Here is a 15,570-nt window from a genome sequence, read left to right as displayed (position 1 = left end):
AGAGAGAGAGAGAGAGAGAGAGAGAGAGAGAGAGAGAGAGAGAGAGAGAGAGAGAGAGAGAGAGAGAGATGCAAACTACAACGATTACCGAAACGAGGTTCTCGCCGGAGGCGAATATGAAGCGAGCGTCACGAGCAGCCGTTTTCGAGGCACGAGGAACAGGCCAGGTTCATACATATTTGCAATGTGCGGCCAAGATGGACGATATGCAATTGTATGCACGAAAGCATACGCGAGCGATATCGTGGCAGAGGATGAGGATAGATGTGCATACACAGCGCGTGGGTAAATGCTTTATTGCGAGTCCGTGAATATCCTTGCACGGCCGTAGGAGCCCTGTCTATTGGTCGCGAGTATCCGCACACAAGACATAACAGCGCGTACACTCGCGCCGAAACGCGCCACGACCGTAAATAAATGTGTGCACGAGGTGTGGAGTTCTAGGTACACGTGAACGCGATATCGAAGTTCCTTTCAGCGCGGTAAAGTCCAGAAAGTTCGTTCTTCCACTTCGATTCCTGAACGGGGTGATAGGAGTGCGGCGGAACCTTGGTAATCCGGTCGGTACACATTTTATTTCTCGGTTGGTAGTTTTCCAGGGTAACTGTAGAAGAGAGTCAAAGCAGTGTCGCAGGAAAGAGTCATCGTTTTTCAACGATTCCGTTGGAATTTGAATCCGAAGTTGCTGGCTTGCGTTTTAATCTAGCTCTCGGAGCTCGCGAGCGTTATTTCTTCGGAGGAGAAAAAATCCACGGATAACTCCACTTGTCGACATGGTTAAGTGTGTAGGACCGCGCGGGAAACAGGTACGCGAGCGTAACGCGGCACAATACGCGAGAGGATCGAGGGCCTAGCGATACAAATGCATCAGTTTCACGGCTCGTCGGACAAGACAACGAGATTCATGCCCTCCTCATGCATGAATCAACAACCTTTTCCATATTTACATAACAACGGTTGATTCGCAATGTGCGCCGTGTACGCGGGTGGGAGTCGGTTGACAGATTGAGAGTATGGATAGGCTTTATTCTCCCGGAGCGGTCGTCCTTCGGAACGAAAGAGACCAGAGGAAGAGGAGGTAGGCCGGCGAAACGGCCGATGGAGAAGGAACGCGCGCCGGTTGGACGGAAACGGCCCACGAATAAAGAGATGGAAGAGAAAGGAGGGTATCCCTGCGCCCGTGATCTGAATATCGAGCGTCGAACGAATATGAAGCAAATGTACGAGCTTGGTGCACGCGAAATTTATCCTCTTTTTATGTTTGAACTTTGCGGCACGATAACACCAATGAAACGATACTGGATCATCCGTTGCGACATGGTCGGAGGAAAAAATTTCGCGGCGAATCGGACGATACGCAATTTCCATTTTTCAATATTTATATCGCACAATTTTGACAATGTTTCCAACCCTCCTGGGTCTCCACTTTAGCTACATTTACACTCGCGAGCACAGGCACGAGCAATCAAAGCCACATAATTTTGACCAGCCAACCTTTGATGCACGACTCGCCGTTGATCGATCCCCTTCGAGACCTCGATTCGGTCGACGAAGGAAACACGACATCCAGAGCGGAATGAGCCTCGCGCTTTATCTTGATTCGCGTGGGACGCGAAATCGGCTCGAGGGCAGAAAAGTTTGTCTATTCGTTTCTTTGGCTGTGGTCACGGAACAGGGAATCGCAGACCACCAGCCGTCGCGGTCGGGTGTCGGTCGATACAGTAAGTTCTCGCGTGGACACGCGAATAGCAAGGCTCAGCTGTCGCAGACCGAGCGAGCGTTACGTATGTACGTCGAGCCAGGGAGGAAGCACTGCTTCATGCAACGTGCTACGTTGCAGAGGCGTGGCGATGAGTTACGTCCTCTCAGCCCGTCGGAGAACCTTTGGCTTCTGCGACTGCTAACCACGGTCCACCGGGAAGAATTCGGGAACCTCGGGGACTATTCGTCACGACCATTGAGCGCGTGTGCAAGATCCGGTGAATGTACGCCGTGGAACGGGTTAGCTCGGCTACTCGAGAGATAAACGAGGCTGGACGTCTTGTTGCCCGCCGAAAGAAACTCTGCGAACTTTCGTCGACGATGAATTTCGACTTCGGAGATCTTTAGCGATTCGTACCGGAAGTTGTAACAACCCTGACTTAGAGAAATCGAGGGTGTTTAGACTGCCTGGATTTTAAATGCGAACACCTGTTATCGTTGACGTTTTAAATAACCGGTGTTATTGTCCAGTCTGAACAAAATGTTCTTGTGGAAATTCGTTTGCAATGCAGTCTCTGAGATCGTATATATTTTTACTAAAAAGGAGTTACATGTACTTTATGCTTTTGGATAACTAGAAAGTTAAAATTAAGACAGTCGCGTGGGCAACTCTATCGCTGAACAAGGATACAACGTGGAGGCAGAAACGGCCACCGAAGTTGTCATTATTCATCCACCATTATGCTCCGGAAGGCGCGTAATAGTGTAAAATATGATTTCCAAGACAAAGTACCGTGAAATAAATTGTCCGTTCGGACGGGTGAAACAAATCAGTACCGACACTAGCCGAACGTGTCCGTGTCCGTGTCGGACACAGGCGTGAAGATTAAGGGATCGAAAGCTCCAACGCGTTGTATAAATTAGACACTCGGTAAACACATCGCTTCATCAAACGAGCGCTATTTTTTTTTAGTTCCATGCGCTTCTTATTCCTACGAATTTCATCCGTGACGATTACGAACGATGCATTACGATCCCGACGGGAACACCACTCCCATCGGCGATCGACGACACGCAACGCAAACAAAATACACGGTAGTTTATTATTTTCCGATAGCTAGCAGCTGGGAGCGTTAGCTAAGCTGGGACAACCACGAGAGTCGGTGGCTCCTCGAAGGACAAGGAGGATGAAGTAATCCTCGTTATGGAACCGGTACGCGTGTGCTCTCTCCGACTCCTCGCGCACACGCTGAACCATCCACGTGAATGCTTTGGTGCGTAATTTCTAAATACGTTGTCTCCATACACGGGAAAGGGAACGACAGGCATGCAGAGATATTATCGAATCCGATTCAACGCTGAAAGATACACGGCGCAAGCGCATCTTTGCTTTTGCTTTCAAAGCTTTCGATTTTAACATTAGTTTAATCTCATTAGAACTCGAAGAATCAATAAAGTGATTGCCGAAGAGGGAAGGGTGACCTGATTTTCAAATCTCAAATAAAAGGAAAAAAGGTCTCGAGTGCAAAAGGAGACTCGTAACAAAGGGCGGATGTCCACGCGATTCCAGACGATTTCGCGAGAAAGAAGGCCGGATACTCGCGACGTTTGCGTCGAAACTCGAGAGGAAGAGAGCTGGCTACCGTCTCGAAGCGAGTACAACGACCCAGGGCGTTTGTTGGTGCAAGTTGACGGTGCGACGGTGATATTTTATCACGGCCCCACCGGCCAATATTCGTCTCCGCGTATCCTCCGAGGAGCCCAGAAGATATATCGTGGCTTTTCGGTGCTCGAACTCCGACTGCTTCGTGCGAGCAACCGCGCGCATCCGGCCAGCCGCGGAAGACGCTGGCCGGCTACCGCGAACACAGCACGGATCATAAATAGCGCGCCATATTTCCTACTCCGGAGCAGGAATAAAAAATGAAACGTTTCTCACGCGACAAGAGGGCACGCAGGACGCAATTAAATAAAGGATAATTATAACCGGGCACGGGGTACCCGCGTTCTTCTGTGAATGACGACACATCAACGATCGCAATTTGCTCACCCTGGTAATACTCGCGCCCGCTGTCTCGACGACAATCTTAGCAGCGTTGTTGTAAAGCATGCGTCATAAAGTGTATTACGGAACACGATAAGTTTTGTTCGTGGGGTATCTGTGTGTCAACGGAAGGCTAATGAAGCGAGATGTAGAGGGTTTAGAAAGTAAGGGAGGGTTAGAGAAAGGGAGCGACTGGAAGCGCTGCGCAGCTAGTTCGAGAACTCAGCCTATAGAGATTTTGACAATCTCGAATGATTACTAGTGTCTCTCAAGCATTCAACAAAAATCCTGAGGTAAACAAAGGACTCAAACGCCCAAAGTAGAAGTGGTAAAAGAATTCAATGGCCGAGGACTATCCAGCGTGCATCGACCAACGTCCCGATGGCTACGCCGACTACAGCCGGCTTTAAGAGCGATCCCGTTACATTCAGTTACTCGCGCTGGATACGCGCGAAAAAAATCGCTCGCAGATGGAATGCTCGCATCCGGGAGCTTGCCTTATCAGTCGGCGGTCTCACTCGCGGCTGCGTGAGATTCTCGCGAACGCGAAAAACGTCGACGATCGGTGTAAACGTTCCCTAAGGTCCCTCGCGACGCTCGCTGGTCTCGCCGCCGTATTCTCCGCCGGGCATGGAAGGGAAGGCGTGACAAGACTGCAAAGTAAAAGGAACCAGGCATAGAGTCACCCGCGCAAGAGGGTGACATGCTGCCGAGCCGGTTACGGACCGATCGTCCAGGCAGGTGAACATAACCTAACTGCTAACAGAAACCCACAGGACCGTTCTGCGCGCGCGCTCCCGATGTACCTCGGCCAACCTATCGGCGATGGCTGTGTACGGAACACTTACGCGTTTACACGTTACACGTGTGCCCAGCTTGCGAATAATCTCGCCGGTGATACACTGTCCTATGCGGGATGCGGTTAATATTCGTCCCTCGCTCGTTCCGTGGACAGGTGGACGAGGTCCCCGTGTAACCCGCGTCGCGGCACAGCCGTGCTACGCGTGCAACGGTCTCCCTCGGGTCCGGTTATTAGAACGTTGCTAAAAGAATGATCTACGAACGCCGAGATGTAATTGGCCTGGTACTACTTCGGCTGGGTGTTGTTAATGTTGATAGCAAACCCTCGAACAGGTGGACGACGGTTCCAGCGTACTTTGCATCTTGTCAGTGCGACACGCGCGGAGCACCCTGCTCCTTGGATCTCGATATTACGACACTGCTTGGAGGATAAGCTACGAACGATCAGATGTAATCGTCCCGGTATTATCCGGACTGGGCGTCGTTAACGTTGATAACAACGATAGTACGTATATCCACTGTGCTGTTCTAACAAGGTGAGATCTTATATCTTAAAATTACCAAAAACCCCGAGTTTCATCCGAATCCAGTCACATCGCACTTTGGTCTGGGATATTGGATCCACCATTTTGTATTTCTAAATTTTTAGTTCAGAAAAATAAAGCAATAGTCATAGGCCCCCTCGAACCTTCCAACATTTTCTTGTGAGATTATTTTGTATCCACGATAGATTAGGCATTATCCTACATTTGACATGCTGGCAGTGTACTTGGTAGTCTCTTAATAGCACTGAAACCTCACATTTCGACCACAGTGTACTAAAGAAATAACGTACCCAAAGACCACGCATAATAGGCTTGGCACCGTTTCGATAAAGCGTCGACACGGTTGTTGACAAGTTTGACGATGTAGATTCAGTAATTACAGGCCTAAGTAATGGCGGCGTTGCCGCTAGACTCGACAAGTTACCTCGGAATTCCGGCGACACTTTTAACAACGAGGTTTTAACAAGTTCAAGGGTAACTCGCCGCCACCGATCGGCGCTAACCTTCAAACTCGAAAACACAAAAAGCAACTTGTCCCACGGAACACGTCGTTAAATCCGATAGCATCTACCACGGACCATCGCGAGAGGAATGCACCGAATTACGGAGTTCGGAGACCAGGTAATTAGAGTACAGCTGGCGAATGTTGACAAACGGTTGCCGAGTTCCAACCACGCATCGAACGGAACGTCCAGGTGGGCCGCGTCGCGCAACACCGTTGCTCTTGCCAGTTTCACGAGCGCAAACTCCTGAACTCGGGATTCCTAAGGCAGAACACGCGGTATCGGCAACGGAACGGTGCTCGGCAAGTTCTGGCAGGAATTCACAGGAAACGGTAAAAGTGGCTCGATCGGGCGGTAGGCTCGCCAGCGGAGCGTCTTCACTTCCCTTGGCAACGCGAGTCTCTCCGAAGCAAGGTAACGCGCCGCGTGCAAATTAAACGCGCCCATGAATCACCGGGCAGCCACTGTAAGCCCTCCAGAAGCGAATCGGTCGGTAATCTGCGGTTGTGCGCGGCACGCGCGACATCGTCCGATGGGATTTTAATCACGAACTTTCTCGGCTCGATTCTTTTCCACGCGGTGGAAATCCGCGCAGGACGACGGCGCGGGCAGCTCCCGATGGGACGCTCCGCTCTCGCGACCTAGAAAATCCCTTTAGCTGGAACAACCGGCCGAGGCTCTCGTCATCCATTCTGATTTATGCCGGTTGGATTCTCGTGATCCCCGTGGCATGATTGGCCATGGAGGCAGCCGCGATAGGCCAATGCGTTGGCAGATTAGCGCGCGCGCGGGGATCCCGCCGCGACGAGAATAACCGACGCTTCGAGAACTCCGCCGTCGCGTGTCGCCTTCCGGATGCGACCGCGTTAAATAACGATTACACGTCTTTAATGTCATACAATTGTGTACAAAGGAATAGAGTCCATGAAATATATAGGCTAGTAACTGTAGCCTATGTAACGCGTAACAGTTGACCAAAGTAACAGGATAAGAGTAATAAAAAGTTATCGTTGGTAATGTTTAGCAATGAATGCGGTAGCAGCTCGAAGAAGTCAGAGGCTGGTAAGGAGCGAATCACGGGAACGTATGAGTCATGGTAATACGCGGGTCGGTAAGAACCTTGGTATGTGGACGTACCATAGATAGGACAAGATAGGTCGTTGTCACGTCTCTCGGAGAAGGATTTGTCGTAATGATTACAGTTTGTACGAAGAACGACTTCGTGGATCAACGACATCCGACAGATAGCGACTATTGTTGTCAAAGTTCAGGTGACAAGTGACGACAATCTGGTAAAAAAGACGTGTAAACGAAGCATCAATCGTTAAAATATTAAACGTGAACCTTCGCTACGTGTAAGGAATCCCCATTTGTAAGTTCCAGGTATCCTTGACATTTAACAGTCGCGATACGTTTTTTCCTCGGGTTCTTCTATTTTTCTTGGAAGAAAATAGCGTTTCTCGATCGAAGGTCCACTACAGATTATTCCGCACCACAGGCCGTGCCACCATGTGCTCCCGTTTAAACGGACGATGCACACAAAGACACGTGTTCAGCCACGGACAATTCTTGCACGCGTTACGCACCTTTAATTACCTTCGCGTACGTGCGGCGCACGCTGGAATTCACCACGCGAAGTGGCTGCGAACTTCTTGCTTCGTTCTGACCGCGTTGTTATCGCGTAACGAGGGCAATGATAATCGCGATGTAGGAAACGGTGTTCTTCTCGTACCTGACCTTCTTTCGACCGGTTGATGGCGAAACACCAACCCTGCGTACGTTTAACTGGAAATTATCCTGAACGGTTCTTCGTTAGTTTATCACGCGCGCGAGGTATAATAAATCAGGATGATAGCCACCGCCGCACTCCTCAGACGCGGCACTCGCTGTCATTCGTCCGGATAATTGGAAAATTATCGAACGTCCCGTAGAATTCAACATCTCCTGATTTAAAGCCAACGAGTATGTATAAATTTAGAATTCTACAATCTGACGGTCATTAGCAAACGGTATCATCTAGCTAAAGCAATTGTGCAATCGATTACACGAATGGTTATTTTCAGATGCAACTTTTTTTATCGAGCAAAACGCAGATAAGGTGTATAGCTTCGTAGCATAAAACTCGGTAGTTGCTACTATTTCACACGCGTTGGCGACCAATTGTGGTGTCTCCGAGAAAGAGGAATTAACAGGATGATAAAGCCGTGGGATAAATAAATATTAAATTCGCAGCCGAAGGAAAGCAAAGCTCTGATGCAAAAATAAACCGGAATGAATTACAACTGCGGTAGAACGCGTAGCATTGCAGTTCCCGAACCGTAAAAACTTCACGCATCTTAAAACACCGTGTTCGTATAATTGAATTAATCAGATAATAACTCATTCTACGTTACGAGCATCGTTTGCTAATCCGAGACGATCGTGCGTGCGCCTCTTCCTCTGCGCGACGGTCAAGCGTTTCATAAATCTTCCTCGATTCGCCGACGCGTTCTACGACTCCTCGAATGTATCGACTGCTATTAGTTAATCGTTTCATTCGTATGTATACTGTTACAGGTGTGTATCGATATCTACGTTTATGTAAAATCTTATTCGATTCGGTGTTATACTCCCAAGCAAGGATTTAGATGAATTTCGTTGGATGCATGTCCTTGGAAAAGGATGAATACAGAAGAATCCTTAGCCTAATTACCATTTCTTTCCGTTCTCCTGAATTCCACTGGAGAAGAAAGTATTCGATGGCATGGAGACACAGTGACCAGGATGTTTGACCCTTGCGGAACGTCCAGACCAAGTGGAAGAATTTTCGAGGACCATTCTCCCCCCGTTACGTTGCGGGGTAAAAAATTTCGCAAGCGGAACTCTCGAGCAGAGTAGCCCAGAGAGTAGAAAGGTGGGTATATAGGGAGCAGGTTCTCACGCGAGGCGAAAGAGACAAACGGAGAGGGGAAGATGGCGGCCGCCAAAGTCGCGAACCGGTTGGTCTGTCTCTCTAGATTCTCCTAAGCTCGCGCGGCGTTCCAGTACCCGCGAGCCTAACTTCGATCGGATAGTTACGGTAGCGGATTTCGCTGGACGCCGTTCTATAATTTTCCACTTGGACATCCAACAAGAAAGCAACCGTTGACGCGTTAATTCCTCGAACAACGCCATCGATGCTGCGGTAAAAAATCAACGAGACCAGGTTTAGGAATTTCCACTTTTCTCTATCTTACTTTGTCGATGCAATAATCCATCGTGTTTAAAAAAGAATAACATTCGTTATTTCGAACACCACTACCTCTCGCTGAACGTTCCAATGCTATTCGTCTAACTTGCATCAGCTTTCCCTTGGATTACCATTTTTTCAGAAAATGATTAGCCTATGAAAGCACGTGTACCTAGTCTACATGGATGTACGTTTACGTCTTCCACGACCATAAGCAACTGCTTTTTACGATCTCCGTCAACTCTCGTGTTCCAGAACGTCGATAGCATCAGCCCTCATGCCTGGAGTTAAGCGATGAGTTGAGAAGATTCGCTACGAAAAGAAAGACAATTCCCTAATGAGCGTATCGTTATCAATAAACAATTCTGTCAAGACAACTGCCAGCATGAAAGCTGCTTCGAGGATACCCGCATGAACGGACATCTACAGAAAAGGCATGGGCTTACATGCGCGGTACAGGCCGACTGTTCCTCCGCGGTAGGACAATGCTACCTGTACCAAACCTCTGCCAACTTTCGCGCAACGGAAAGTCAACGGCACGTGCATGCGCTTAGATTTCCCTGGATTTTCGTGGAACACCGACCACGTCCAGCTATCCAAAACGATTTCAGTCGGACTCTTAATCCCAGAGATACTCTGGAAACGTCGGTAGCCAAAGCCTGCCGCGAAAGCTCGACGCTTTGCGATAGTCGCGGGAATGGGAGCGCGACAGAAGCACCCAGAGGCGAACGAGAGAAAGAGAGAGATCGGTCTGTAAGCTCTCGGGGTACTTACAGCGATGCAGTAGTGGTCCCATTGTGCCTGGACGGCACAAGTCCCCTCTCTGCTTTCCGGCAGACTCTACCGTGCCGTTCCCCGCCGCAGTCTCGACGTTCTGACACACTGTTGCTCACACGTACACAGACACGACCAGCAGCGCCATCAGGAAACACCAGCGTGGTCCACGTTCCGATGGAACCACGGGTCCTCGAACGCGAGAGGATTTCGGGCGAACCGCGCGGAACGCGACGACAACGCATCGGCACTAGACAAACGCCGGAGACCGTCTATGGTGATCGAGGGAACCGCGGCCGAGAGCCTTGTAGAGCGGCCATAATGCACTGCGGCGGCACAGAAAGGAATAGGTCAGCACGAGGCTTCAACCGGTGACCACTCCCCCTTGGTACCCCTCGCTCATCCACCAAGCGATCACGCTCACTTTACACCTACACCCGGCTCTGCCTATCCCCACTCGGCTCCTTTCGTTCACCTGCACCGCGGTTCGGCCCTTTTTTCACCTATCGCACGTCACTCGCCGATGTTATTAGCAATTACCAAGCGGGCTACCTCAGGGTCCGACTCGACCCATCCTCTGCGTCGCCTTGTGGTACATGAAATTATACTTGGTTCGTCTCTTTTGCTTCTGCAAGTACATTTTGGTGATATTTTAAAAGTTCTCTTGCACCCCTTGACGACCGAAACGTCGTAATAAAGTAATATTCAAGAGTCTTTTTAAAATTGACATGAAATATCGAGCTCTTTGTTTGTTTTTATCGTTCCTCGAAGACACCGTTGCCGAAGGGTAATGGTACCAGCGGCCTCGACTAGAAAGGACGATAAAAGAACCTCGTTGCAAGTAGGCGCAACGACATCCGTATCGCGCTTTACACTCTCCAAGCTTGCGACATACGCGAGCGCGTTTCAGAAATGCAAACACACGTGCGCCGGGTACGAGCCGCTGTGGCGTGCATCGATCAAGAAACCAAGCTACATATTCAATTTTCACTCTGAATTCAAGGTTTCGATAACAACTCACACATGGAAAAAGAAACGGGCCAGACTTTCGCCGACTCTCGTTGCGCCTTACTCGAAATATATTTTCATTTAACCCAGACCAATTATTACTTAAACGAAATATAAAAGGAAATCGTAAACTTAAAAAAGAAAAAATAAACAGAGCGATCGATCGATTGTCTTCCGGAGCCAGATAAAAGCAGGGTTGGTACCCAACGGTTGCGTTGCGAAACGACATTCCTACGCGAGCGCGAGCAACGCTGCTGGGAGACGCGAATCGATAAAATCTGTAGAATTTACGGTAAACCGCGCTTAACAACGGGAACGCTTCATAAGAGGCACTATCCCAGCCCCGAGTGCCGTTACGCGTTTTGATTCGTTGCGTTCCGCCAGCCGTTGCAATCCGAGGCACGTTTACCAGCAAATGCTCACGCAATTTCTGTTGCTTCGGACGACATTTGACATTTTCTTGAATTAGACTGTTTTCTATTGTCTCTTAATTCGTTAAATGGACAAATAAGATGAGTAAATAACGATATTCCCTGGATATTCGTAGTCGACCGAGTTCGTTTTGTCGTATAATGCCGGTATAAATCACTTTCAACCGGAGCAAGTGCAGCGACGGGAGAAGAGGGAAAGAGAGGGAGACGGTAACTGAAAGGTGTCTTTGACGTTCGAGAGATCGGAGCAACGACGAATCGACCGCGTAACTCGAGAAGCCTGAAATCGTTTGAACGGTGGCCATTGTTGTCGGCGGCTAGACGAAGAGGCTACGGGATGCAGGGACCCGTGGATACGTTTAATTAATTTCCGAGACAATCGGCGCTCCTCAAAAGTCGGACAACTTAACTCCGCGAGGATGCAACAGCTGTGCGCCCCGTAAGTGTATGCGCGCGGCGAAAGAACAACGAGAAGAAGGAAGACCGTCAGAACCAGTTTCATCTCTTAAACGCTTAATTAAGGTGGTTGGAGAGAGAGTGAAACCGGGGGATACGTGAATCCGAGTGACGCGAGCCAGGGGACGAAGAAGAGGATCCCTCCCGTGTCCGAGAGGGAAGGATATCGATATGGCGCTCGCGCGCGCACGCACTCACGCATTCGTGCGAATGTGTAGGTCAGTGGTGCACAATCTTCTCCAACGTGAATCAAATAGGTATATTTAGTAATTTCATGGTTCGTTAAAACAAATTTTGTTTCATTTGTATTACTCTACGAGTCACTTATTTTTATTTTTATTCGTTCAATTCGATATTCACGTAATGCTCACGAGTAACGGTGTTTTTATTCCTCGATCGATCGAAATTCACTTGACTGCGATATAATTTTGTTTAGCGACGAGAACAGTAGAGAAACAAAAATCATTTTTACTCGAATTTGCCTATTTCTTTCGATAAATAAGGCCCGTACTTTGTGCACCACTGATGTAGGTGTAGCCCCGTAGGTACGCCGAACCGCGGCCGTCGTCTTCCACCGTCCAGTCCGCGCATTTCGATTTATCGTTAACAGCTCTATCGCATGCGTGGCCCTCGAACCAGTTTCTCGTTTTATCATGGTCACTCGACGCGGCTCCACGTAACCGGGTAGCGGAGTAATTATTGTAAGGGGGCATATGTATATACGCGCATACAGACCGCACGGGAATTACTCACTCGCGACAATAACGAGATCGTGCTCGCGAAACCGTTGAATCGAACGCTTCTGAGACCGTTACGTGCACCAGCCTTTAAATTGTTTTCGCCGGCACACGTTTAATCGGCGAATCGAGAGCGTCGATCGCGTCGACGGGGACAGTGAACGATGATCTTCGCGCTTCCCGCTATGAGATTGCGAAAAGCAATTTTCGGAGGACCTGGCAATGGAAGCTATCCAGACGCGGGCAAAATTCTTATTCGGAACGAAATTCGCCCTCAAAGTCACGAGTTACAGTCGATCGCGTGGTTTGCTCTTCAATTATTTTTTTCTCGCTCTAGTGACATCCTGTATACAGAATATAAGATGCGCAATGGGAATATACCATCATTAGAACCGGGTTAAGCGAATGCTAACCGCTATCTTCCTTATCGGAGGCTCCCTCATCGGATAAGCTGTTTCAGGGGATCCCTATAAACAGTAACACCTGCCAAGCACATAGGAAACGGTCCGGTGTGCGCACCCTGTACATGCATCTGCAAACACGAAGGCGTAAACACTGCTTCATTTCTCCTAAGTTAATTCCGTCGCTTCTTCTCGCATTCTTTTTCCTAATGGAGAAAAATGATCCTCGCCGGAAGTTCCTCGAACCGGCGCATATAAGATCGTGAGGTTTAACGATCATTATCGGGTTTTATGACTCAATGAACGTCGAATACGAAGTGGCCGTTCGATACAGCGATTAATCGTTCGATACAACGAAAATCCGTTCTGCGTTAATCATTTACTTCGCTGGGAGTACATTTTTACGATTGTTTGACGCAAACTGTAAATACAGTTCAAGATATTTTGAAAGAGAAGTTTAAAGAAGGTCTTCCCTGTGTTCGATAAGAAACAGCATAAACAACTTGGTATCATCGAGGAAGAACCGAACGTCGACACCCACTTCTGTAACTTCAAACTTTCCAAACTCTCCCTCGACCGCACTTTGCCGTACCACTCAACTGCTCCGCGATTCATAACTCGTTCGCCAGAACCGCGCATCTGCGCGCAGCAATAATTAACGAGACCGTCCAATCGGGCCTCAAACGCAACAGCGTCAGGCGGTCACCGACGGCACCCGCGACTCCAGCTGCGCGAGCCAGGGCTCCTTCTCCTTATCAATTTTCTGAATGAAAACGAGCAGTTTTTTTAGCAGTACACGTTATTATATATCAAGATCAGTAAAATCAAGATAAGTCCTAGAAATCTTAATAACATTTAAGGAAGTCGCACGAAGTCGTCCTAGACTAGTTACGAAAACAGGTTTCGCTTAAAACCATTCTCGTATTCAAATTTTAATTGTCACTCGACCGGTAACGAATAAAAAGATGATAATCCCTTATTTATTTTTCGAAATCCTTATCGAGATCGGAATCCTGTCCATCTCTGTCCAGCAGTTTTGCGACAGTCGTGCGAGCGTACGAAGCGACGAATAATTATTCGCGAGTAAATCGAGGCACACAGGTGCTTGGTGCGTCTCATGTTAATCAGACACGAGTGTCCCATCGTCGTCGTGCAAGGAATACCACACGGACGAATGCGAAACGCATTTCCACGGTAACTAGTGGCCGTATTCAGTCGTGCTTCACGCAACAGAGAGTTATGGTAAAAATTTCCACCCGAGCCACGCACATCTTAACACGTTTCAATTTCTTATCGTGTACGGAACAATTCTAATTAAACGCAACGTTCCGTTGCGCGATTCGACTTTCAAAACGGCCAGTTATCGCGAAGCTTAAGCACGGAGAGCATTCCCTAATCGGCCACGATCTGTGCGGGTGCACCTTAGGCCCGCTAACGAACCACTAATTATTAATGACCAACAAATTGTTGTGTCTACATTTCGGTAATTTATCGCGCGTACCGCAGTGAGCGATGCGCGTTTTAATTGCTCGCGTTAAATTGTTCGCGATCCTATCTGAACGGATCCTCACCGGACCTTAGACTGACACTTGGAACTCGAATCTGATGTTTTAATTCAACAGAAAAAAATATCTTAGTGTTTGCTACCTAACGCAATTAATCTGGCACGCTCTGATTATCGCACTTTGAATTAATGTAACGTCCAAGTGATACGCGAACATGGTTGTTAATGTTACGTAAGACATAGCTACCTACGTAAATTAAGAGCGTATGACAACAGAGATCCACCGGAAGATGTCTACGACTTCGTTTAATTTAAAAATGAGCTTAGGGTTGCTGCTTCAAATCTAGCCTCAACGGTGTCTTCATGGAACGGGAAAATGTAACAGAAAACAAAAGAAGATGGAACGAGCCAAGTGAGAAACGTTGGACAAGGTGCTGATGGATAAAGTACCCAGTAGGACATTTATATGCAGAGTAGGTCGGTGGAGCACATATTTCTGAAGGAACGGAATTGTAATGGCCAGACAATACGTAGGAAAAAGAGATCCGAAGTTTATTTAAATAATGATCGCGATAACGCTGACCACAATAATAATGTATGTCTTATCGTGCTAGATTCATGGACAATGAGTATCGAAAGATTAAATAAAATATGACGTTTAGATGGGACTGCAAATACAGCTATCGCTATTGTTAACGGTACAATACTGGGATCAGCATTGACAGAATAATGCAAGATGTTGCCAACTCTTCCGTTCTTTTTCAAATTTAAACGGGAACAATGATACGGTCACTTGCCTGCTTCGATTCAAAAAAGATTAATGTTTATTAGTGTTTACGCAGAAAGACATATAAATGTCTTTTAATTTTCACAGATGGTACCTAAAAATTGCCGATCAAAGCAGAAAATATAAGTAAGCTAGAGTCCCGGATAGGGGTGGGAAAGGAGGGTGCGCAAAAGGGAGGACGTGCCGCGCGGGTCGAGCGCGAAGCAAGTCATACGACGACGCCGGCTATTAAGAATCTCCGTGTAGCTAAGAATCGTCGGCGACACCTTGAGTATATTCCGTGGTGTACGATGTAATCTCTGTGTGCCATCGCGACAACCCCGGCTTAAACTAGGCACCGTGTAGCTCGATGTCCGGTGCCTCGTACGGTGTTCCCTCTCTCGTTCTCCTTTTCTCCTTCGTTTCTGCTCGCTAAAGGGACTGACATCATCAGCCACCTATGTCCACCTCGCGCCCCATCCGGCAGTCCGGGCACGTACGTTTCGGACAAAAGGAGCATTAAAACAAAAATATTGTCCGTCCGGAGTTGAACTTATAAATCAAACGACGCCCAACAAACGGAATCGCCGGGTTCTTCGTTGTTGCCCGTCCATTATCGTCCCCGGCGTGTTCTTCTGCCCCGTCTCCTCCGTCCTCGCGGGCCCAGAGAATGCGAGGGACGAGGGACTTT

The 15,570-nt window shown here is 48.3% G+C and overlaps 1 protein-coding gene across 3 annotated transcripts in view; it reads right to left on the bottom strand.

Annotated features, from left to right (window-relative positions):
- The window catches only part of LOC128872459 (homeotic protein antennapedia), a 301,598-nt gene that overhangs the window by 111,741 nt on the left and 174,287 nt on the right, over positions 1-15,570 (bottom strand). Inside the window, exon 1 of one of the 3 annotated variants that reach the window (XM_054115156.1) lies at positions 9,577-9,751. The exons of the other annotated variants lie outside the window; for them this stretch is intronic. The gene's annotated coding sequence lies outside the window, so the exon portion shown is untranslated. Of the gene's footprint in view, positions 1-9,576; positions 9,752-15,570 lie in introns of those variants that run through there. 3 annotated transcript variants of the gene reach the window in all.

The sequence above is a fragment of the Hylaeus volcanicus genome, chromosome 2 (assembly GCF_026283585.1).
Source record: "Hylaeus volcanicus isolate JK05 chromosome 2, UHH_iyHylVolc1.0_haploid, whole genome shotgun sequence".
Classification (NCBI taxonomy): Eukaryota; Metazoa; Arthropoda; class Insecta; order Hymenoptera; family Colletidae; genus Hylaeus; species Hylaeus volcanicus.
Note: the sequence above shows the minus strand (reverse complement) of the source record. Positions and strands in the feature narration are given on the sequence as shown.